General features: G+C 42.0%; 1 protein-coding gene and 1 long non-coding RNA gene across 2 annotated transcripts in view; one reads left to right on the top strand and one right to left on the bottom strand.

Moving 5' to 3' along the window:
- The window catches only part of nfia (nuclear factor I/A), a 117,808-nt gene that overhangs the window by 70,759 nt on the left and 20,827 nt on the right, over positions 1-26,222 (bottom strand). The window lies entirely within an intron of this gene.
- The window catches only part of LOC125708720 (uncharacterized), a 33,868-nt gene continuing 17,256 nt past the window's right edge, over positions 9,611-26,222 (top strand). The window contains exons 1-2 of the long non-coding RNA XR_007382528.1: positions 9,611-9,854; positions 12,442-12,617. This is a non-coding gene — a long non-coding RNA (uncharacterized LOC125708720). The remainder of the gene's footprint in view (positions 9,855-12,441; positions 12,618-26,222) is intronic.

Here is a 26,222-nt window from a genome sequence, read left to right as displayed (position 1 = left end):
TATCAACATAGTGGCTATTCTTTTTCTCCATAATAATGATTAAATATGGAACAGCTTGGCACGGAATCTCGTACCGTACAATCGTACTGTTATAAACGCACTTTTAAAGCCAAAAATCAACGAGATTTGATTTAGGGAAAATCGACTTCGATGGTGCGCATTTACATTTTGAACAGATTACCGCTAGATCCTTGACCACATCTAGAACTAATGTAATCCCACTTATACGGAAAGCATTTGCATAGTGTAACTGTTTTTAAAATACACTTTGGTTACGGCTTATTTCCCATATACGTGAGGCTTACCACTTGCTAACCCCTTGAGGACTACGTTATCCAGGAAAAGCAGTAACATTTTAAGTTAGCTTTACATTATTGCAACTTGCACCGTGCCCGGACAAGTCGGCAAAACGTGTTGAAAACTGCAGTGTTTTTATTTTACAGGAACCGCAGATAAGTCGATTTAATACCGGGATGAAGTGGAAAACCACAAGACTCACACTACAGAATTACAATCCTTTTAAAAACTTAAATATTAAACGTTAGGTGATGAAAGGCTGAATTATAGACTATTACACTGAACTTGAAAATTTTAACAACTTTATCACCTCTCCAACTGTTACTGCTTAATTGATTCTTTACTGTTTTATAGTAAATACCACATATTTCCCAGCATAGTCATCTAAGTCAATACCATCTGACATCGGACATTATACAGCAGAAACTAAAATCCAAAGCACAAATCCGTGTGTGCGTATGCATGGGGCTGAGGCTCCCCGCCCGCCATGTGGTAGTCGGCACCGATGGCTCTGTCAGCCCAGCAATGCATATTGCAAAGTTACTTCTTGTGTTAAGCAACGCTTTAGTCCACATAAGCGCTGTCCCGCCCCGGGTAGGGAAACATTCCAAATGCAGCACATTTTCTTAATTACAGAGTAAAGGCTCACTTACCTGCGTTAGACATAATGGGGAGTACATGTCTCCTGTGTTCTGCTTGTATTGTTATTGTGTCTATATTTTTTTTCGTGTTATGTAGCCTGTGTTAAGTGATGTGTGTGGGTGAATGCGTGTAAGTGTATATGTTAAGTGTGTATGTGTGCGTGTGTGAAAAGAAAAAAAGGAGAGAGAGAGAAGGGAGAGAGGGAAAAAAAAATCAAGCCTGCTTCTTGCTTTCACATTTCCAACTCTGCGAAGTGCAAGCAGCGCTCCGCCGCTCCATAGATCTGAACTTTAACCCCGCCTCGAGTTACACGGCTCACATCTACTGTACTCAGCTGTTAAAGCAGCGGACGGGTCCCCTTCGCCGGGGTGCGCCTAACTTTCACCAGGGGCATGATCGACAACCAAGTAATGTCCCGAAGCGAAGCCCGCAGATCTGCGGAATAAAAAAAGCGAAGTGCGAAGAATCGGCAGCCGGCGAGATCGGAGAGTCTATAATAAACACGCAGGAACGGCAAAAAAAGATATATCGATCAGTTAATCACTCCACGATGCAAAGTCTCCTGTTTTGCGTTTAAACTGCACTGCGCTTCTTCGTGGAGGCAAACCGGACGTTTTTTAAAGCGGCGAGGATTGCAGGCATGTGGGCAGCTTTACGGCGAGACCAACTCCGCAACGAGTCCGTCGGCTTTAGGGCGAATTAAAGCGGCGGGAGGAAATCTAAGCCAGTAGTAGCATCCAAAAAGAGGCAAGCGTGCTTAATTGCAAAAACCAATTACTGTTTTATTTTTAGTTATATTTTCCAAATGGTGCAGAAGCTAAATACAAATCCCGGATTCGTGTCTTTCCAAAGCACGGCGACGATAAACCCAGTCTTCTTCACTGTGTCCGACCCTATAGCTAAACAGTTCACTTTTATCCACGGCGCCAAGAGGGAAAAAAACTCAGCTTCTTCTACTCTACATGCTTAAAGTCTGTGAGATCCAAAGTAGAAATCAAAAAAGCCGATAGCAGCATTCTTTATATGTGGTGGGAATTTTCGAAAACATCGTGAAGTGCTGTCCCGAGAGAAATATCCGGCATAAAGGATATAACCTTAAGGAATATTGCAATCTAAGTTAATAATCAGATTTCATTTGGTCGCAAAACAATTCTGCATGTGGATCCAAAAGTTGAAGGTTTAAAAGTAGGGTGTACAGCGCTCCAGTCCCAAGCCCGGGCGTCTCTGCCCCGTCACGTAATGGCTTTTTCCAGCCGGAGCGCTATGCGAGACCCCTTTTAAAGCAGTTCGCGAAGTATCAGCAGTCTCCCACAACACGTCTATCCAGCAACAGGGCAAAATTAAAATTTATACGAAATGGAAAGCACAAAAACGGGAGTGTATGAGGAGGAAGAGAGGGACACAGACACAGCGTGAGCAAGCAGCTTACACACTTGATAGGGAATATACCGCCCCTTTGGTACAAATGCTTAACTTTCTATTATTAGGCTGCGTCTAAACAAGCTATTGCCTTTTCAGTGCTATTTTCTTTACAGTATCAGCTAAGTATGATGCATCGCATTATACTCTGTCATGTCTTACACACGTGTTATTTATTGCTGGTTATATTTAAAAGCATTTCGAAGACGCGACAGCACTTAACATATCAGCCGCTGTTATCCATAATGATGTTTTCATATTTACTATAGAAAAATAAGTGCAATCTCCGTGACACCCATATCCAACTCAATGATTTCCAATAACATGACGGAATAAGTTAGACGATGACAATAAACACTAAAAAGAGAGGCGTTATGATTCAACTTCAAAAGAACGGATATCTCATAAGAAAGTGACAAAAATATTAATTATTTATAAAATATAAATAATAGTAATAAAATGATGCAAAGCCTGAGATGTACCACCGTTATAACGTCTTCACCAAACGATGACATGCATTTTCCTGCGTTCTATCCTTTTTATCTCTCTAGTTTCTATGTTGTTGACTGCAGCAGGTTTGTCATCGCAATACGTCGTGAAGAATATCCAAAATAAAACATTAATAGTAGGCCTACCCTTTATCGACTTTTATAGTGTCTTGTGTTTGTTTTACTGTAATGCTAATATGAGGTGTTATTCCAGAAAGTATCACACATGCGAATTTTGGTCGAATATACATACACGCTATCGGGCAGTAAAATTTCATTAAGCCCACGAATATCTGAACTATATCAAGGTGATTATAACTTTGCTAAAATGAGGAATATGTGTTAAGTATATTTGGTTTAATTTTCCGGTGATATTCGAAAAATATACATGTGTTCACTATGAACAATTTGCACTGAGCTTTAGTTTAATCTTGAACAACTGTTAGCTCTTAGCAAGTACGTGAGAGGTGAATGGAAGACAATTGTGCGCCCTCTAGAAAATGGTCGGAGAACTAAACTCCGCGGTACCACCGTTAAGTATTGCTTTGTACGCCCTGCAACTCCGCTGCATTACCAGCCCGGTCTCCCTTTGATGTCAGAGGAATGTGCAATACCTCTGATAGAACCTGTATTTTGAAAATAAGCTGCTAATATTAAAATTACTACTGAGAATAATAATTCTGATTTTCACATGTAGAAGACCTCATTCAAACTGATGACCATCCGTTTTCCAATCATTTAAATCCCATGTTCAAGTAGTGCAATGTAAGCTAAAAGTATTTGGAATAAGTAAAATTTTAAAACAGTCTGGTGATATTTTGCTAGAAAATTGTTTTTCATTAAGCTACACGAAACATGATGGAATTCAATATATTGGAATATATATTTCAATGTATTGGATTCACATAATTCAACGTTGCTGGAAATGAACTACACAACGTTTTAATGTTGTGGATATAAACAATGAACGGCATGTTTATGTGATGTTCTTATATGTATAAATTATTCATATAAATTAAATTAAAGCCTAAATTAAAATTTATTGCAACTGATAATGTACAAAATCGCTCAGACAGAATGAATTACATTTGAGAAGTACCAAAATATCACTAAGTATTAAAGGGATCGATTAATTTCTAAATTAAATAGCTAAATGGGCACAATAATTGTTTGACAAAATAACCTATCTGATATGTTACGTTGATTAACAAAATCGACAATGAAGAATAAAAAAAAAATCCTGTTATTCTAACTTGGAGAGAAGTTCCTGTATTTTGACAGGCTGCACCACAGGACACATTCTGTGTAGTTCGGTTAACCTGCTACAGATATCGGCCCACCCCCTTCGTGGGTCCGTGGGTCTATGTCAGTGAGTTCGGGGGAAAATACGCGTGTGTCTGATTGGTCAATGCTCCGGCATTTAAAGCCAAGTGGCTATCTGATTGGACGAAAAGCATGTCAATAAAGCCGTCCCCAGAGGTAGCGTCAACTCTCTGTATTACTAGGTTGACTGGTATCGCCGGACGCCCTACAGAACTAGCTTGTAGCCTTATGTTGTTTTCGGGCTGGATCCCGGTAATTTTCCATCTTGACCACAATGCTAGGATTTCCGTTGGACTGCTAACGGCATTGCCGTTCGTCGTCCTTAAGTAAGCTTGCTGAAATTATTAGAGAAAAATGATACAGAAGCTGCACAACTAACACTAGATTCCTTGCTAAATAAAAAATATTGCACTGTTACGGACCGTAGCGCAGCCTTCCAGACTCGCCTGACAGAAACACATTTCATTTCGTTCCTTAGCTTTTAAAAAGGAACCATTTGCATTTTTAGGTAGATTGCACATAAATCAAAAGATTAACGGTTCATTCGCAAATTCGCACGTACCATCGCCATGCAACGTGTACACGAGAAACTTTAAATTGTTGAGACGAAGTGCTTCATTTTTCAGCCACGTTTGATGCTTAATTTTTAAGGTGAAAAACTTGCTGCCGTTGTTTTAACAGGTTAAACGAGTCCAAAAGCGTAAAAAGAAAAGAGGAAGTAGGCTATAAGATGAATAATTGCTCCTGATCGTACTGTTTTAATCCCAAATAGGAAAAAGGCAATAAGACATTTCTTTCCTCCTCGATTTTTGACAGCGATCCAAGCTTGGCAAAGCCGGCTGGCTCGCAAGACACACTCTAGCTGTCTTTGCTCGGTTTGTTACACTTTGTGCAGAAGTTGTAATCGATTCAGCGAGTCCCCCCTTGTTTATTTCCGCAATCGCTGCTATTTGCATAGTAACCACGCAGCACCCAAGCGGCAAAGGCACACCGCTTCTCTCTCTCTCGCCATCTCTTCCCCACCCAAACCGTACTGGCAAATCACAGCTAGTAGAGGCGCCTGCCAGCAGCGATCGAGTCCGCTTGTCGCTCCAGTGCAGGAAACTGAAGTTTTTTCTCTCTCGTACATATTGCTGCAGAACCGCTGCGTACTCCGTCCATGCGCATCGCGGTGTATGAGAGAAGGGGCTAAAGGGCAGCCTTGCGCATCCTTGTGTGCGATTTAAAAAAACGTAGAAATTGCAAATTAGATAAGTATCATGAATCGGAAGTGACTTTTATCGTAAATAGCAACATTTAACCCTATAACGGTAGTGGTTGCTTCTGTCATGTTTTGTTACGTTTTCGCATTACGGGTGGTGCAAGATGCAGCAGTTTCGGAGAAAAACGCGAAATGTCCGCAGCGATTTTTGCCTACATATTTCCAGACACAGCAGAGACCGCTCACATGAGTTTACTCTGAATGAAAACATGCTCATTTCATTCACAGGGTCAAGGAGGTTACCGAGTCATACTGAATGCGCGTTTGCATAAATGTTACATGTTTATTTATGTCTGCAGCCGATGGATGTTGCCAGACTCGTGCAGTGGATAAATATTTCGGAATGGGAACCGCACTGGGATGGAGTTGCGCCATGTTATCGTGCCCTTGTGGCTGACTGCTGCATGTTTTCCATGCGTTAATTGGAGAGCGCTGCTACACAATATACGGCTCAATACTGGACAAGCAACGTGGAAGATGTGCAAAGAGGAAAAATATTTAGAAACTTTCCTATACATTCTCTAGTTAATAACCAACTCTTTATAAAGCATGGCTTCCAGTGGGGTAGTTTATATGTCGGTAACTTCCACGTGACAAAGAAAATATATTCTGTCGGCATTGTTAAGTCAGTGATTTTGGTAAATAAATCGAATAGATTTATATATACAGCTAAGAACACTTCCCCCAATATAATCTTACTTATACTACTTAACATGCTAAACTTTTACTCATGGCAATTAAATAACGTCATTCGTACGTCACGTCGGACTGGCATGTATAGTTATGAGCTCAGAATATTCTAGCTAAATTTAAACATCCTTTTCAGTTCCGTTAATACCGTGTTTTAACATGAAAAGTGGGTGGCTTTTCGCTTTGAATTCGATGTTTCACTTTGATTATAAGTTAATAATTATGCCACTACTAATTATTCATGAAATGCCACTGCAAATACGGAATATGACATCTCAAATCATAACAATAAGTAAAACGTAACTTGGGTTTAATTTTATTCATAGCTGCCAGGTGGTCAAAGACGTATATTCCACAAATCAGGAAAAAAAACAAAGTTTCATTTACCTTAGTTTTAGATTTAGCTAAATGAAAATACGACAAACGGTAACATAACACGAAAGAATTTAAAGTAACATAAGAAAACAGTGCGTTGTTCTAAGACAAGCCCGAAGTTCTTTTTAAATCGCTTTAGTCGTTACCCTGGTGTGATACAGAACTGGCTTTTATAATCCAAAGCTGTACGCGCTCCTGGCTGTTTACTTAGCAGCCTATGATTGCATCCTCCGTCAGGATAATGAAGTCTGAGTGACATCTGAGATAGTTTTGGATGAAACGCACCTCCTCTTCTCCAGCTGGCCTTAAAAAGAACACGCATTAGCATGCATGCCAGAGATAGTAGTACTAAAAGGGCTCGTGAGATAATTTGACAGTGGTTTCAAATTCGCGACTTTTTCATAAAACATTACAAAAGCTTTGTATTGAACTCTACTTGTTTTAAAAGAAAAGATGATTAAGCCTTGAGTTAAACTGGAATACTGTAAATTGGTTAATCATGCACTATAAATCAAAGGCATTTAAATTAGAAGGTACATTTTAAAATAAAACATCCAGCAGACATTCTACGTTTGCAAATGAAACTGAATGCAAATACTTCCTTTATACATAATATCCTTCAAACAGAAGCCCAAGTCAAAACTGAAATGTGATTTATGTTTTGGCTGCTGATATAAATTCAAAATCATAGATATGTTGTGCTTTTGTATTGCACATATTTTTCTTTAACGATCTTACTGTAGTGACGAAGATAAAGCTGCTGTGTAGGTTATCATACTAAGGCAACATGTTTTAACTGTAACGGTCCTCTTCAGGCAGCGGTGAGGTCCATACAGCGACTCATGTTGGCTGCCCTAGGATGTGCCTGTACAGTTTGCCCATCAGTTATTCAAAACTAAATCCAGAATCATAATAAACAGCGCTTATGTATTTATGAGTGTATTCTTCCAGAATGCAGTATCGTATGAATATTCTTGATTAAAACATCTAAAAAAATACAAATATTCAACAAATTATAGTGTTTATTATCTAACAGTGCATGGGGAAATACTACGTCGAAACGCATTGCTGTTTTATATGCCATAGATAACTAAATGGGAAGAATATTGAAATGACAAAAATAAACTATATAAATGTGATTAATAAATTATTATTATCAGCTCAAACCTGTACCGCAAGCCGGCGTGGAACATGGATAGATTATTATTCTTACTGAAATAACTGTTTTACGATGATCAAACAATACATATTTTAAAAAATGGAATATAAACGTTGCTTTGTTAAACATATTAATCAATTATATATTTTATCACTCAAGCGTTTTTCTTTTACTTTTTGAAGGCCTTTGAATGATCCCCAAAATATAGACTGCTGGCCATACCTACATGTGTACAACATTTAAACCAAAGCTTTTTCATCCCCTTACTGTGGCACCATCCAATATTTTGGTCCTAATGTGCGGTATTTTCACAGGATGAAAAAAGCAGAGATTTGCAAACTAACTTAAAGCGCGTTTTGTAGGCGGAAGGACTCGCGATCAGCAGCCGATCTCCGGATTGGCCGTGGCACTCGGTTACTTCATGCATGTGGACGTCAGTCGTGGCGAACCTAATGAACGTCATGTTTACATTGCGAAGAAGCGCTGTATCCAGATGGCACAGAAAACAAATAAATTTATTAGGTAAAGCCTTTTTTGTGCTTTGATTAGATTGGCCCATTAGATGGAGAAGAAAAAGGCACTTGGCATGGAAGAAGCTTTGGTATAATGAAGACTATTTTTCATGCAGGCTAAGGGAAGTTATTTGACAGGCAATTGAACAGGGTGAACTCCTGCATATCTGTGTTATAACTGCATATACTGATACATAACATACAGTGGACATTCTGAAGTAATCGTTCTATTCCAAACTTCATGTTCTCACATTGAATAAAAATCAATTTATGACAGTGGCAATTTTATCTTCGATGTTTTGTTTGCAGAAATAAACGTGCTTGTATGTCGTGTGATGGATGTTTGACTAAATGTGCATCACGGCACTGTTTCTATCAGTAGACAATGCCTTCTTACTTAAAACAGGACCATGTGAAACCTTACATTTTTTCAGTTAATTATCATCTGCTGTGGTATTTGGACTTTACATACACGAAGCTATTGGAAATTAGTTTAGTCGAACAATAACTTTTTCACAAAAATAAAACTGCCATTTGATAGGTTGTGGACTGTAAATCGTGTCAGTGGAAACGCCTTAGACTCTTAGTTCTACAAATGAAAGGGAAATTGGTTTAATACTACTACCTATTGTGGTCCATATTCGAAAGAAAGTTAGCGGAAAACTTAAAAATCCCTACCGACTTGAAAATTATTTGACGAAACCTATCGTTTCTTCTTTGTTAATATTCGTCCGAATTACTCATCGCTATTCAAATTTTCGACAGAAAGCCATAATATTAACCACGTGGTTGACATTTCACATATTATTTTATTTCCAAATTCTTCAATACGGAACCGATAAATTACTATGTCTGAATTGCGAGCCTAATAGAATCGCATTGCACTTAGGAAGCTTTGTTTCACGACTGTCCACATACTAGCAAAGTTATACTAAAACATACGCGTTGCTTGTAAAGATACGTCAGGCTACTTTCCGTGCGAACTAACTTCACTATAGGCCTAATGGATCACTTAACAATTACATGTGAATTAATTTGCACATTCCTCACTACTGTACATGACAAAAAAAAATCCGCAAATGCTATGTTGTATGTAAAAAATATGAATTCACAATAACTTAGTCACGATAACTCGTTAATCACCGAGATATTCTGTTTTTTATTCATATTCACATCTCATTAACTGGCTACTTTTGTGTAAATAGGTATGCAAATGATTTTACAGACATTTATTTCATAGAACTTGGATTTTTTTATAACACTCCGATCGAGTCCGTTTTAACGATCACCCTTAAAGTTCCTCCATTCACAGAAAACTGCACTCGAGCGCAGCCAATGTATGTCTAAACAAAAAGGCAGAAGAGACGCCTTTACTGTATTTTCTGCCAAGTTCTGCAAAAAGATGTTTAAAGCTGCAGCCCCCATGCCAGGGAAGCCCGAGAAAACTGGACCAAGAAGACGCGAGGGACAGAACAGCACTGGCGATCGTGAAGCTGATTTAATACCTGTAGTTTTAGTGAAAGTTTTGAGAAATTAAGAAAAGAGTGTTATGCAGGCTGCCTACGATGGGTTGTCAGCATGGCTAATTGCTTCATTACAGAGTGGTACCTCCGAAAATGCTTGGAATAAATTATTTTTTTTTTCTTTCTTGCGGACTTGAGGATGTTCCGAGAGTGCTTGAGTACAAGGTAAAACAACTTAAAACCGAAGAGACCACATATATTTATTTTCTTTACTGCTGCATCATTCTTTGTTCTTTAATTATGAAAACCTAGAAAACGGATTATATAATTATTCACGAGAGTTCAACCTCTTCCGCGACACGCAGGATCGGGAGCCCGTACAGTTCACCTACCTCTGCTATATATTGAATTACGCAACCTGTGTTAGAGGAAAATACCGGTATACCGGTGTTCGCGGCGAGTACAACCGGGTTGATGTCAATGGCATATTAAGATATCGTCGATCATTTAATTTTATGGAGTGACCTAAAAGACAAAGATTCACAAGAGGCTGCTCACTACCAGGAATATGTAATAGGAGTCGTTCTAAACTTGACCGGTTTGTGAGCTTATTTGATCAAACGCACAGCCCTTCACGCAAAGTAAAGCAAGGAACACTTCAGGGTGAGGTTAAAGTAGCTGAACTACTTAAGCGTGGTGCTGGTGAATTTGTGGCGCGAGTGAACTTCATAATCCTAATCTAAATCGGCCAGGTCTGCAGAGTCAGTCGGTTATGACTGACGTAATGCCTTTGGATGAAGTGGCTTACAGTTGTGACAAATTATGCGTTGGCCGCAAAGTGAATGTAAACAAAACAATACAATTTCCCTTCAACTTAATCGTACAGCAACAAAGATGCGGGGATTTCTCCAATATCAGGACTGCATGCCTGTCCTCATCGCGATTGTGACTTTCTCCGAAAGTCAAATAAAAGTTGCCGTCTTAAAGCATGCCTTGGTAGCTGTCACTGAAGTCTGTCAGGTAAATTGAGCCTTAGTAGATGCTACAAGCATAAATGTTACATGTCTCGTGAAACCATTTTTAATCGAGTTTTTTTTTTATTGCGGACTTTTTGTAATTGTTAAACGACTATAGAAATGGTATAATATCAATGTCACATGAAATATTTTTTTAACGGGCAAATATTGGAAAATCGGCTATGAAATATTAAATATAACGCCCGTCTTTTATTGGAGGTTTAGGGTAATAAGTTTTGCGTGATGGAATATACCAAATTAATATTTGCGTAGGCCTATATAAATCCCAACAAAATTAAAAGGCGAATTTTATGTAGATTTACATAAATCATGCTAAGACCACGAACATTCACAGTCTTTTTGTTGTCGTGTTTTATAAATATGATATAATATGAATTTTATGTAGATGCCACCATCGTCGTTAAACAAATTTCCGCTGCTTTATAAGAATCCTTAACGCAAAAATGATGAGGTATTTTGGGTCTCAGTTGGAAACGACTGGATTGTGAAATTGGCTATACGGTCAGCAACTAGTCGCACGACTATTTCCTTGTGGTAGATAAGAAAGTTAGTTAAGGGTTAAGATAGGGTGAAGTTAGGGTTAAACAGCAACGAAGCGTCTTGTATTCGTTCCACAGAACTACACCTCGTGATTTATCGCTTCGCTTAAATTAAACATAGATAAAATTATAATCCATTAAAATGACAGATAGTGCATGTTATTTAAATTTTGAAAAGAAAAAAAACAATATATTTTTTTCTGATGATGTATAAAGCTTCATGATACTCAGAGAAATATAATTTCTTGTTGAACTTGGGCTTTAGCCAAGTAATTTGGAATTAAAATAGACTCAATAAACACACATGAATAAAACACGGAATTACAGGCAAACTGCAAACAACCACACTTAAGATCAGCATTAAATCATGGATAACTCATGGATTTTAACGACCCAAATGATGATTCTCACACAACGAATTGTTATATTAAGGTAAAGGAAAGGTAATGGGTTGTGTTTTAATATTGTATTTTCGCCTTATTTTCGTCGGACATCGGAAAAATGGAGCGGGACAGCCTACGGTTCAAGTGCAAGAACTGTGAGAGCGCGCTGGACGTCACATTTACATTTAATTTCAAGCTTAAGGCATTATTTACCATTGAAAAGTAGGCCTACGGACCAAAACAGAAGTTGTACAAAAACCTGTAAAATATTTTTTATATTATTATGACAGCTTGTCCAAGCGAATGCATTTGTCTATAAATAATACAACTTGAAACTGTTATTAATAAACCCGTTGCAACAGGAAACATGTTATATAAACACCAGGTGACATGAAAATTGAAAAGAATTAATGTGTTCACCAATTATACTGTATACAAAATGTACTTTGAGCAATCTAGGCATAGGTAAACGTTAAGCATAATTACACGAGTTTGTGTAACTCCTTAAATCGCCAGAAACAGTTTTATCTATGTGGGTGTTTATTCTTATAGGCATATATATACACACTGAATATGTGTGTATAACTTAAGCTTATTAATCTTACGTCGCTTATGTGATACGTCGCATTTAACTAATAAACTGCCAAATAAAATATTGTTTTATTAGTTAATAATTAGCGTCCTTTAATGAGTATTTCGTCAGATTAGCAGCGGGCCCCTAGTGTACACTGGTTAAATAGCAAAACGTACTTGATTTAAATAAGTAATAGTGGATAACGAATTAAAGACCTATTAAATGCCATCAAGATTGCCGAACGTTGTATTAAAAAAAACCGTTCTCCACTCGTTTTAGCAATGAAGGTGCGTCCACAGTAACGGAGGAAACTGCAGCTTATACACACGGCCGTATGCAAAACCTCGGCACGTTGCACATGAAGATGGCACAAGGCTCCACCTACAGGTCCCATCCTGAACTTGCAGCTCCGCACTGATCGACGCTGAGAAACGGGCGTCTTGTCTAGAGTGCAGGTACAAAAAACGACGCACTTCTGCCGACTTTGCATCGTTACTGTTCAGGTGCAGCAAGTTGCGTCTAAAGAAATTGTTCCACCGACTTAAAGGTTCCAGGCTATAGTTACATCAGTAGTTACAGGCTCTTGGAGTCCCGCTGGTATCCCTTAATAAATTATATAATGCTCCGGTTAAACACACATGTATAAATGTGTAAGGAACATAATCTCATGCAACTACGGTGAAGCGTTTTCAATAAACGCGACAGCTTATGCCATTTCTTTAGATAACAAAACAGAGATCAAATGAGCGTCTTTGACGAGGCGTTTTACACTGGAAGTCTCAGACATGTCAAATGTAAATTTATCGGTTTTTCATACATGAAAACCTATCCGCTTGTTTATATTGCCTAATAAAACACCAGTAGGCACATACCGACTACGTCCCACGAGCATTGTTTGAAAATATAGTGAGCTCTACTTTTCTTTCCAACCTTTCATTATGGTCGCATATGAAAAGCTAAACATGTCAGACTAAAATTAAAATATACAACGAGTCCGTTTACAAAGAGCATAGTGTGCAATATCGGAATCTATTCTATTTGTTGTCAAAATATCAATATTTATTATTGTTGTTGTTGTCGTTGCAATTGATTCTGCATTTTTTTTTGTTTTCGTTGTACTTGCACGTTTACAAATTTTGGTAAATGAAAAGTATTAAGTTTTAAACACGAGTATTTCATTTTTATAATTGTTTTGGGGTGGTTGAAAACATCCCGCAGCTAATGGTCAATCAAGCAATTATTTTCTTAAAAACATCAAATGAATAAAACAGTAGACAAAAGCGTTCACCCCAAAACAATGCCGATCGCTTGATCGCTCACTAGACTTTCATTGTACCAAATATTACCAGAAGGTTTTTTCTTTTAAATAATTTGGCTACATGTATTTATCTTCACTGAAATTAATATGTATGATATTTTACCGCTATTTTTTTAATTATTCAGTAGTCAGAGTCAATAGTTACTCGTAATGATATCTACTTCTATTAGTAAGCCATTTTCACTTATATATCTAAAAATGTTCGTATTGGTAAATAGTCTTTTCTTCCTTTTGATGAGAAATATGTGTATGCACTTATGCTACATCTTGTTTATTGGTACTAAAGTTACGTGCTTGTTCTATTTACGCTGATGAGATGCAAGTTAACATTTTCACCATATTTTCATAATCAGTCCTGGAAACGGAAAATATACCCACGTGCCTTCATTCAGAAGACGATGCAGGCCATCGTTAAGAACGACTACTTTTGAAGTACAGGTGCGCCGGGCGGCATGTTGCACGGCGCACCTCACTTTTGTTCTGCCGACACTCGCCACACGAGGGTGCTAATGCGATACAATAATTAAACAACAAAGGCAGGACCAGAGTGTGATCCCCTTTTCTTTCTCAGCTTAAAAGTGGGCGGCGATAGTCCACTTAAATATTAGACCTAGATTTTCAGTTATTTTACGTGACTTGAATGAATCATTACCCTGAGATTTAACCATCCACCGGAAATAGGCCTACTATAACGACAAACACTTTATTTAAACGTGTCTACTTTATGGAATGCCCAGTAAAAGACCATAAACGCCAATAATATAAACATTACAACCAACCCCATATATTTTCCATATATAAAAATGCATATGAATTGGCATCAAAGATCTCCACCTCTGTTGTCCATCACCCATCGCATATACACAGTTGGTGGAGCCCTTGAAATTTAGTTTGAAATTGTCATTCTTAAAGATGCTTCTGTAGTCTATAGCAATTGCATATTACGGTGATTTTTCCCAGCTTTTTTAAGCAAGGGTATAGGCGTGGTTTCAACATTGGTAGGGACCAAATCATCCCCAACCCCCCCCCCCCCCCCAAACACACATGGTATTACCACAACATTGGTAGAAACATGTCAATTGCATCCATACCCAAATTTACGCCCCTGTTTTAAAGTTTAGGAGGGCATCAGCAAATAGGTGCATATCGAATGTGGGAGGATTGTTTCGGCTACCGGGTTTCATGTGTTTTCTGGACCGGGGATGTGACAGCGGAGGGCAGCTGGACCGGACCCCGCAGCACCTGGCCCACACCTGATACATGGCTGAGGCTCTCTTTGTCTCCCAGCAGCAGCGCACACTCCTAAATTACAATAATTAAAATATCCTTGAAATTCAGAAAGGCACACCTGGTCAGGGAGGGCTGTGAGGCAGAGGCTTTGGGGTGTAGGAGGGGCATTGCAGCGCTGGGGCGGCTGGGGGGTAATTACACTATCCAGTTCTGTGGCAGCTTGCCTCCGAGGCTCTGCCTAGCCAGGCCTTATGAATAATCAACGAGCCGCACGTCCGTGGATCATCTTTCTGTAACGCTATCAGACTCTCCAGTGACTGGAGTATTACCCGCTAGGTACACGTCTGGGTGTATCAGGAGCCCAAAACAAACAAGCAGCACCAAAAACAAAAGATTAATTGGACTTGCAAATTAGTGTAATGGTATTAGAGACATCAATCCCTGTGACATTGTCTGTATTTCACTTGCCTTTCATATCATTTTTTTTTTGTTACACGTTCCTTAGTTCTTTAGAGGAGAAATGTACTATATAATGACGTATCTCTCCCACCATGGGACACATTGATAGTATCTGAAGTGGAGAGTGAACCGCTGCCATGTTTAACCCGCCTGACTTCGCCGGAGACCTGCGCGTTTTTTATTTCTGTCCTATGAAGAGTACACCTTACGCATTCTGATGCCATCGTCATCACCACCTGCACATATTCTCTATTGTTTCCTAGCATTTTCTACGTCTGCCTTTTTGAAAGACTGTTCCACATATTGTGACGCTTACAGTGGTAAATAGGGAGCCCGCTACACTTCTCTGGTGTCTAACTCTATTTCCCATGATGCCATTATGAAAAGGCAAAAGGCAGATAAAACGGTTGCTGAGATTATTTGTTTGTTTGTTTGTTATTCCATTTGCATAGAAAATACCGCCAATGCATGTGACGTTGTCAAATAGGCTGAACGTGTAGCTGACGAATGAAACTGAAGTAATATAATGAAATTATATAAAGTAACGCCGTCACGCTGCAAACATGATCCAAGTGGGACGGAACCCGTTTACATCACGACTGCAGGCAGTCTGAGAAGGAACTATTTCATTACTGTCCAACAGAGGGAGACACTGAGGCTTACTAAGTTTCCGTCGTATTCTCATTCTTGGAAAACGATGCTGTTGAAAATGGAGTGATCAATATTTTCCAAAGTGACTACATTGTTTTTGTGTGTTTCTACAAACCAGTATAACAGAATATGGAAGAACAACTGAAAAGTAAAAGTTATGGAAGGAGAGGAACAAGATCCTCTTTCTGGAGGGATCAGATTGGATATTGCTATGCTGAATGAACAGCACACTAGCATTTCGATCATCTATCCATTTTCCAAATACTTATTTTGCTCAGGGTTATGGGAGATTAGCGTTTTAGACACCAAAGGGGTTAGAATATGTCAATTATTTTGCTTTTGTGCATTTATTATAATAATTTGAAATGTATTCATTGCAATATTTGGAATTATTTAACAAAAATCTTCACAGGAAACGTAGAAAAGTTGAAATATGTGCTCTGGAAAAGCCAGAAAGCCAAATGCTGTTTCTAACTGGGTTGCGATCAGCCCCACTGTTCCACCATGACCAAAGATGGCTGCCAGTCACAGGTTTTGCTGTTCTGGGAAAACAGTGCTTTGGAAAAATGGCATGGCGCACAGAGAGCCCCATAGAGAAGAATCGGCCCATCCGCATTAGCGCTGTCGGTAGGCTATGCTCCGGGCCAGCGCCGCGGCCGGTCCATTCGGACTGTGCATCTCGGTTCCGTCTCTGACACTGGCAGTATGGGATTTGGGGGGGGGGAGGGGGAGCTGGGCGCCGGTTTGGAAGCCTCCCGTTCCACCTGCTGCGCCCAAGCTGCCAACACTGGAGTGCCGCCAGGACCGGCCCACAGCCTGTTCCCCCGCCACGGCCGCGCCAGAGCTGCCAGAGCCCCGAGAGAAGTCACACGCACAGGGGAAGGGAAAAGAAAAAACAGAGAGAGGCACGACGCAAACACGCACACACACACAAACACGGGCACTTAGCAGGGCTACAATGAGCAAGGCACAAAGACTGTGAAAAGGGGAATTATAGGGCAAAAACAGGGCAGAAAGACAAGAGAAAATGAGGGATTATAAAAGCGGGGGCTTCAGGACCCCATGCAGCTGGCGCAGCCTGAATGACAGCCAGTGCTCCTCTGCTTCATGTCCATGCCTGCCCACCCCCAGCCTAGGGCTTCTTTTTAACATTTTTAAAGAAAATTCTAGCTTTTTAGATGTTTTACGATTAAAAAATGATAAAAATTAGAAAATATAAGTAAAAACAACAAGTTAGGGATGTTGCTCTTCCTAAAATCGTTTGTCCTTCTTAAATGTTAGATTGACTCACTGCTCCAAATCCAAGATTATTAAAAAACAAAATGTATATATTTGTTTAAATTTCCATTTAAATTTACTGCCCGCCATCGTTCACAACAGACGTGTTGGGATAAGGGCAACATTATCTGCTTTGTGATTGAAAAATGTAACTTACAAAAAACAAAAGAGACAATAATCAAATGACAAACACTGCGATAAAATGCGTTTCTATGATTTGTGCTCATTTGTTTACATTTAAACTGAATTTCCAATCAAAAGACATTTAAATATATTGGGTTCTATTATGTTAAGTAAAAGATTATCTGTGTTGTTATTTATCGGGGCTTATCGACATATAATCCAGTATATATTTATAAAATATCTGTAAAAATTGACCGCTATTAATCATAACAAACAGAGCACTGGAAATATGTTTATTAATTTCTTTCTTTAAATAACTGTAAATAAATATTTGCACCTATTAACCGAATAATATTCACAGCTCTAAAAATCATTTTTGTGAACCTTTATATCAGTGTCACAATAGACAAACAAACAAACAAATTACCCAAACGTATGGAAGTATGCTATGAGAATATAATGTGACACTGTGATTTTACCCAAGGCACATCAACAAGCAACAGCGGTGATATTTTGGCAAGCAATTGAAAATAAATCGAAGGTACTATTTTTGTTTGTCTGTTTATATATTTATAAAAAAATATTAGTTATTACAGATTGTTTTATGCTTGTTATAAGGTTCGTTTGCTTATACAAGAAAACGTGTCGGTTAAAGAAAATCCATAAAATACTGAATACGACCACGCGATGGCGCCATTTATTAATTTCAAATTGGGTAAAATAAACCATCTATAGTCTATACTGCGTTTAGAATGTAGTTCATATATCACACTCATTTCGTTCAGATGAATTGAATATTCTGACTCACCGAAGACTGACAATGATGTGTTAGGTGTAATTTAGCCTTTCACAAATCAGATGTTTTCATATTTTATATCCCATATAACAACTCAAGCAACGCAACAGTAGTTTGTTAAAAGTAATTTTTTAAGTCACGCACACAGTTTGTGTGAACTAGTTAAAAACAGGTCACTTTTTCCAGCTCCCAGTTTGAGTCTGATCTCTTACATAGCACACAAAAAGGAAGGAAACCGTCATCTAAATGTATATTTACTTCTCATATTATGCTTTTTGTGGAGATGTTATTCTCGGCAATATTTGTTAATGTAATGTAAATGCAAGTTAAATATTACTTTGTTCTGCTATTTCTGTCACTTATAATTCAGGATATATCCCTCTGAGAGTCCCAATGGTGACCTATCATAACCTCTAGTAAGCCAGGTCAGCTAGCTGATCCACCAGGTTTGCAGGCCCACCCACCCTGCGTGTTTCCGTCATGTGACCGAAAGTGGGCGACCTCATGGCCCACACACGCCAGGTCTGTTCTGGTTTGGCACCTAGCTACTCCCCGTCTGAGACGCAGAAAGCCAGGCGTGAAGCGGGGGAGGGCCACGTACTCCTCCGTGAGACGGCTTCGGTCTCGCCGGTCCCGCGGCCCGGAAGCCGGGAGCCTCGAAGGAACGGGCGGATGGCCGTGCGGAGGAAGTGTCCCGGTGGGCGGAGCAGATGGGGCGAGGAGGAGGGCGGTCGGGGGTGCCAGGCGCTCACTTCTGAGGCTCAGACACCGGCACGAGTGTGCCCAGCCTGGGGAGAATGGCGTGCAGCACTTCTCTGGGTATTAATTACGCTGCCGCTATAGGGAGGTGCGTGGGAAGTTCTCTCGAGGCAGTGGTACTGGGGCCGGCCCAGTAAGAGGAGCCTCTGCCAGTCAGCCCATTCGAACCCGTCACAACTCTGTAGCGTTCGCCCATGAACACTGGCGTGTCCTCGAGGTCCGTGAGGGCCAAAACGCCGTCTGACATACGTCGGGCCTTGGGGGGCATCATTTACGACTCGACACGGAGGCACCAGACGGGACAGCCGGTGCTGCAGGTCACCGTTGGCTTTGCCGTGATGCGACCGGAGCACGGCGACCTCAGGAGCACGGTGACCTCAGGAGCACGGCGACCTCAGGAGGACAGCGACCTCAGGAGCACGGTGACCTCAGGAGCACGGCGACCTCAGGAGGACAGCGACCTCAGGAGCACGGTGACCTCAGGAGCACTGCGACCTCAGGAGGACAGCGACCTCAGGAGCACGGCGACCTCCGGTACGAAGGCCCATCACCTGCACCGACGCGAGAGCTTATAAAGGAGCAGGGGAGCCCCAACCCTGGTCCTACAGGCCCCATGGAGCTGCATGATCTCCAAGGTCTTTAAACCGCCTCCAACCAGGAGCAAGATTTATTAAAACAGGTTCACTCACATTAAAGGAAATCCTGCAAAATTACACCAGGGCTGTTCAATCATAGTCTAATGAACAATAATATAAATAATTAACATGAGCTACCGTTGCAAATGATGGTGAAGAATCAGAGACCCAGGTGAAGGAGTTCTCACATGTGTGTGTTAGGGAGACGGAGGAGCGGACGCGATGCAGTGGGAGCGACACCCCAGCATGCACCTCCTGGTGCTTTGTACTGACCCCCCCCCCCCCCCTCCAATAGGCATGGTGTTAGGCGGAGCCCTACGCTGCGGGATGGCCAACATTCCTTCTGGAGGCGCAGCCCCCGGCCACGTCCGCCACACGCACAAGCTGTTGGCAGAGCCGGGCATATGCTGGTCTGATCTGACACCCCAACCCCCCCCCAGCCCCCACCACCCACCAGCCTCCTCGCTGCTTCTGTTTGGCGGCACCGACAGGGGAGCCAGGAATGGCGAAAGCAGGCAGGGTGCGGGATACGGATGAGGTGCACACACACACACACACACACACACACACACACACACACAGACACACACACACACACACACACACACACACACAGACACACACACACAGACACACACACACACACACACACATACACACACACACACAGACACACACACACAGACACACACACACAGACACACACATTCACATCTTTGTGGGGACTCTCCATTCATCTCTATAGGAAAATCTGTAATACCCAGATGCCCTTAACCCCCACCCAGCCCTGACCTTGACCATAAGTAAGCAAACTAAATACGAGACCTTTGGCATTTTTACTTTTTTGATTGCATTCACAGATCTTTGTGGGAACCTGAAAATTGTTCAAAATATCAGGTTTTTATCACACTGTCCTGCACTCCCCCTGGCCCTGGTCCCGCAGGACCCCCCCAGGACGGCATCCAGCACGCTGGTGTGATGTCATGCTGCAGCAGCTGCATGTCATGCAAACAGCACATACAAAGACTACGTGTAGCATCGCGTGTGGGCTGGGGCGTGCGGACATGCCTCAGGGAGGAGCCCGAGGCACAGGAGAGCCGGGCTCAAGAAAAAGGCTGTGGAAAAGGGTGCTTTAAGGGCCAAACAGTGCTGAAAATCCAACAAAGCATCAAAACACCAAGCCCTCCCTCCTAAACGCGGCCCCAGACCCCAAGACATGGTTTACTGAGACTGTGCCTCATCGCCCCAGCTGTTCCGGCTCAATCCGCTCGCTGACCCTATTAAAACTCCCGGTCTCTTTACCTGAGGCGCATGTCGGATTGGCGATCAGTTGCCAAGGAGATACTTCTGATCATTTTAACCCCCCCCACCCCCCGCTGTTCCTTTGCCTCCCAGACAGGACACACACACACGCTTCGCAGTGGTATGCACACACACTCGCAGACACTCACATACGCACATGCATATTGAAACACAGTACTGTCTAACACTTGACAGCTGTTCAGCTGACAAAAAGGGTGGATTGGAGCACACAACTGGGTATGCCCCCCCCCCACTTCCCCCCTCCCCCCCCCCCATCGGCACCCGACGTCATTCCTGCTTTACTGATAGGTGACCTGCAGAAAATTATCTAGATAAATGGATGAATTAATGAATTACAGTGATCCATTATAGAGTAGTAATTCTGACATACGGGTATCGCCTGATGTGGGACACAGTGACCAGACAGATGGATGTTCACAGATCCATCCCTCTCTATTCACACACAACAGAAGTTAGATACATTCAGTTATACACTAAAAGTTTTTGCATACATTGAGATTTTCTACATTTGCGTGTTATTCGCTTAATATCAACTAAAAATGCCCTCAGTGTTCTTTGCTAACAAATACATTTACAGTATGTTCACCATTTGAGTACCTTTATTAGCATGAAAATGTCATATCTTTGATTCATCAGTGACCTCCTCTAGCAGTTATAACAGCTGAGCATTCGAGGCAATTCTTTCTACAAGGGACATTAAATACTGCTCTGTTTCATGGGGTGAAACAGGTAACTGGTGCATTTAAAGTTAAAGGGGAGCCTAGAGTGTGACTGTCATCACCACACAGCCAGTGAATAGGATGTCAGACATGCACTCTTACATACTCTTTCCATGTTATACAGGAAACTTATTTTAGTTAACTTATATTTTCATTCATAGTTGTTCACTAAACTTTCGAATATATATATATATATATATATATATGTGTGTGTATGAATGTATATCGTGGATGCAGCAGAGTTTTTTTGGGTGATGTTAGAACGATAAACTGCTGCTTGGAAGAGACACAGGAGGTGGGAGAGCAGAGAGCAGAGAGCAGAGAGCAGAGAGCAGAGAGCAGAGAGCTGCTGAACGCCGTCACTCCCAAAAGGAAGGACCGTGGACAAGGTGCAGAGCTGAAAATACCTTCGCGGCCACATTAACGAGAGGATTGACTGGGTGCGAAAAGGCAGAGGAATTCTGTAGGAAAGGCTGTCGGTCTGGAGGGGACTGGAGTCCTTCACTGTGTTCAGCAAACTGGCACATGTGTTTTACCAGGCTGTTGTGACCAGTGTCTGTGTCCACAGGGATAATGTCCAGGTGGATTAGGCAGGTAGACTGGATGCACCTTAGAGGACAGCCAGCTGTGTCATGGCACGTGAGGGAGGGTGAATGACGTCCAAACTGCACTCTGTTCAATGAAATGAGGCCCATTCTAAGTGAGGAGCTACTCGAGTCATGAGGTCATCTCCCCGAGACGGACGACCCAGCGGCCCAGATGTTCCTCTCTGCCCACTACCATGTGATCACTAAGTGCGGCCAGTATCCGTGTCCCTGAGCTCCCCCAGCACAGGGGACAGCAATTCCGTCTCTGCGTCGTCACTCTGCTGCACCCCCCTGCACTATTACACACACGATTACGCACCTCAAATGAGCACTATACGATTTCTACTCAATCGATCAGGTTGTTTGTTTATTATTTATTTATTGGGGGCTTGTTGTGTATGTTTTGTATTCACGATGTAGTAATGGGTTGCCACATATTCTTGTCGAGTACCTTGAAAAAATCCCGGCACGCTGTATAACAATAAAATGAATCGAACTGTGCTGGGAGTTCATGATACTATCGGACAACTGGCGTCCCATCCCACATGAACTTCAGCCTTACATCTCGTGCTGTCTGGTGCCCTGCAACTCTGACTAGGAAAAACAGTAGGTAGATGGATGGATGTATGTATGGATGGATGGATGGATGGAAGGATGAATGGATGGATGCATGGATGGATGGACGGATGGATGGGGACATACATGGCCGCCAGACAAGATGCACACAAGATGACCTCAATCGTCACCGTCAGCTCCAAAGACAGGGGACTATTTGATTGACTGTCTGTGTTTTTTTAAATAGTATTTATCTATGCATGCATATTGGAAGGGTTATTTCCCATGCTCGCTGGTATGGGATCAGTCCACACTTTGGGGGCGGGGGGTGCGGCGGCGACTGCAGCGGCCTGTGACAGCGTGCCAGCCTGGTCCGATAAAGGCCCAGCTCCCTCTCCTGGGGTGTGACTAACACAGGACGACAGCACCGGGGAGAGCGGCCCTGCAAGCCGGGTCCTCGCCGCCGTCCTCTGCTGAGGGCCGTCTTTGTCCTGCCTGACATGCGCTGCAGTCGGACCCGCGCTGGCAAGGACCCCCCCCCTGGGGAAAAAAAAGCCCAATCCCCTTCACTACTTTTCTTCTTTTAACATCTTAATTTCTCATGCAAGCCCCCCTCCCGGCTTCTACACAGAAGGGGTAAAAGGGAATTAGAATTTAAAGCCAGGAAAGTGGTTTAAACAGTACATTCACCCCGCGGAGTGTTCAGCAGCGAGAGGCAAACCTGCCTTTGTTTCTTTACAAGCACTGTGCTCCTGCGTCTGGTTATTGCAGCAGCAGCATAATGAGGCTGTAAAGTCCCAGACGGCGGAGGGGGGGCACAAAAAGGGCGGCGTCGCATTGTGCTGCATGGGGGTCCTGACTAACTTAGGGCCCTTCGCTGCCCGTAGCCTCAGTGAAATTTCAGGACAAGTGGAGTAGATATTTTGGCAAAACATGGGTTATGTCAATCGACAGACCACTCATGTGCCATTGATGAACATTTTTGTCTGATGCTGTATATAAATGGGACTGCCTTTTTGTTTAGAAAAGTGGGCCATTTAAGCAATTACATGTTTATTTTTTTCAAAATGTAAATAATTGACTTGGTTTCACTACTTTTGTGAGATTTTTATCCCTCGAGATTAATTGCACAAGCTCAGCTCTAACAACTAAAATGTCATTTAAAGAACAAAAAAAAGTACCGTTAGTTATTTATCGTGAGAACAAGTTAGGAAGCGCATTTTCTTAGCATTGGAGTAATGGCCCCCCCTAATGGACATTTATGTGAACTACAACACAGTATCGAAAGTCTGTAGCACAGAAGCGGGAGAACAGGTGACGGTACACAGCCTTAGGATGTGATTTTTCTTATCTTAAAGGAAGGTGTAAACCTCTTCTGAGTCACCTGCTGCTATTATGATATTTGCCGTGTTTGAGGGTGGCGATAGTAATGGATTTTTAATACTACAGTTCCCTCTATCGCAGTAACACCGATGCACCATAAACTTCAGTTCAGCCTGAGACTGGATTCAATGAAGACAGTGAATCGAGAATAGCTTACCCATCTCTTTAGCCCCCACCCTTCCTTTTTTTTTAAGCACGACCCCCCCCCAGCCTCCAGCAGTTAGGTGGGAGGGTGTTTAAAGGCCCTGCATTGCTGCGGGAATCTTAAGCGGGGGGTCAGCAAAGGTTCGCCTCGCCTCCAACGTAAACCCTATAGATTACCCTGTCTGCTAAGTCGGCCTTTTCCGAGAGGGAGGCACGTGATGCTCGGGGGAGACGCCCACATCGCATCGGTGCTCTGTTCAGTCTCGTCTCTTACTTCTCTGCTTTGTTTTTACGTCTCGTTGCGGTTGTGGTAAGTGCAGTAAATCCATTGCCTTGTCAGTTAGAAAACACATACCTGACAGGGGGACCGCAGAGTGAGAAAGACCAGGTCCTCCGGGTTTTAAAGAGCAGCTCCCCTGATTCTGAAGCAACCTCATTTAGCATGTTGTCTATTACGCTACTGATATTAGCTTATCAACAAACCCCGATCTTTGGTCAGTCTCTGCAGCAGGTGCTTCAGAAAATGTCCTGGTAAGCAATACAATGAAATTTCTACAATATCAGTAATTGATATTCTGCAGTCAGAATGGATACTTTTAATAGGCTGGATGGATCTGATGAAAATGAAACGTTCGTTCTGCATGGATGTTGTCATCTGAAAAATGCGCCCCCTGCAGGTATGACTAGAAACTGTTTGGCGAGTGAAGCGCAAAAGAGAGTGTGATACAACTTCACAACAGACCTAAAAACAAGCCAAAACAAAACAGGATCTGGACACTTTTGAATTGTATGGCAAACAAGCCAAAGCAACATCCTTTCCAAGATGGAGCCCATAATTTTTCTTTGCTTTAAACAAGCTACATTGTACTAAACTACTGTCACGAAAAGTTTAATGCGAGTTAGCAGCCGTGAATGACTGCTTATGGTAAAAGACAGTCTCAACTAACTGGGAACCAGAGACTCTGACATGTTTAGTTATTTGTTCCAGTGGTATAAATATTGTGGTTCGAGGAGAACATGAAAGAAAAGCTGAGAGGATGTCAGGGGATTTGGGGGTGGGGGGTGGGCAGTGCCCACTGTCAGCCCCCCGTTGGGGTGGATTTAGGGGGGTATATGGGGAGGTGCTGGGCTTAGATGACCTCACAACTGACGACCTCTTAATGCCAATCTGGACACACCTTGCTGCAGACCTTCGGTTGTGTGTGGAGTCTGTGGGCTCAGATCAGCATGGGGCTGGGGGTGTATCGGTGGGGGGGGGGGGGGGGGAGGGGACCACACAGATAAAGACAAATGGGGCTGTGAATGCCACAGGAAGTGTTTAGATTCCTCCTTCACTTTCAATAACCCTGACATGCAGCAAGCGGGCGTCTTTGCCTTCAGTGACCCCCACCCCCCGCTGCCCCCTCCCTTTCACCTCACTCGCTTTGTGGCCTGGCCCGGCCTCTTCACTGTAGCATTAAATAGATGCTGGGGGGGGGGGGTCACAGCTTATTTCCGCACGCCTTAATGAAAAGCATATGCCCCCCTACAGCCCCTACCCTGCATAACCACAGTAGAACACACACCCCCTTCCACACACACATCCAATAATGCAGGATGCTGTTCCCAGGACCCCGATATAATCTACTTTTTTATCTTATGACATCAGGTAACTCTTACTTTCCCAAATACAGTAACAATCATTATTGCATATATTCTACATCCATGCACTGTATTATGAAATATGTATTATGAAGCAACATGATATTTTATTTTGTCCTAAAATCGCTATTTTAGTCCCTGCAGCAGAGATGTGATCAAGTTTTTGAGAAGCTGATGTTATTTAGATGCTGTAAAGCAGATTATATATCTACGGTGTTAATGTACCTGCACTGGTTTGTTTTGGACAGTTTTTTTCTGTTTTTATTAGACCATTTTTACCTCTGCGCTGTAAAGACCTGGATCATGATAAATAGATAGATAAATATATGTACATATTCATAAATAAAACAAGTGTGTCTGAGGGACTGGGAGCTGGAGATTACGCTGATTTTAGAGCAAGGGTGGGGGGTGGGTTCGTGTCATGGAGTGGACTCGGCTCAGGGGCCCAACGCGGCCCCG

The sequence above is a fragment of the Brienomyrus brachyistius genome, chromosome 15, assembly GCF_023856365.1.
Source record: "Brienomyrus brachyistius isolate T26 chromosome 15, BBRACH_0.4, whole genome shotgun sequence".
In the NCBI taxonomy this organism is placed as follows: Eukaryota; Metazoa; Chordata; class Actinopteri; order Osteoglossiformes; family Mormyridae; genus Brienomyrus; species Brienomyrus brachyistius.
Note: the sequence above shows the minus strand (reverse complement) of the source record. Positions and strands in the feature narration are given on the sequence as shown.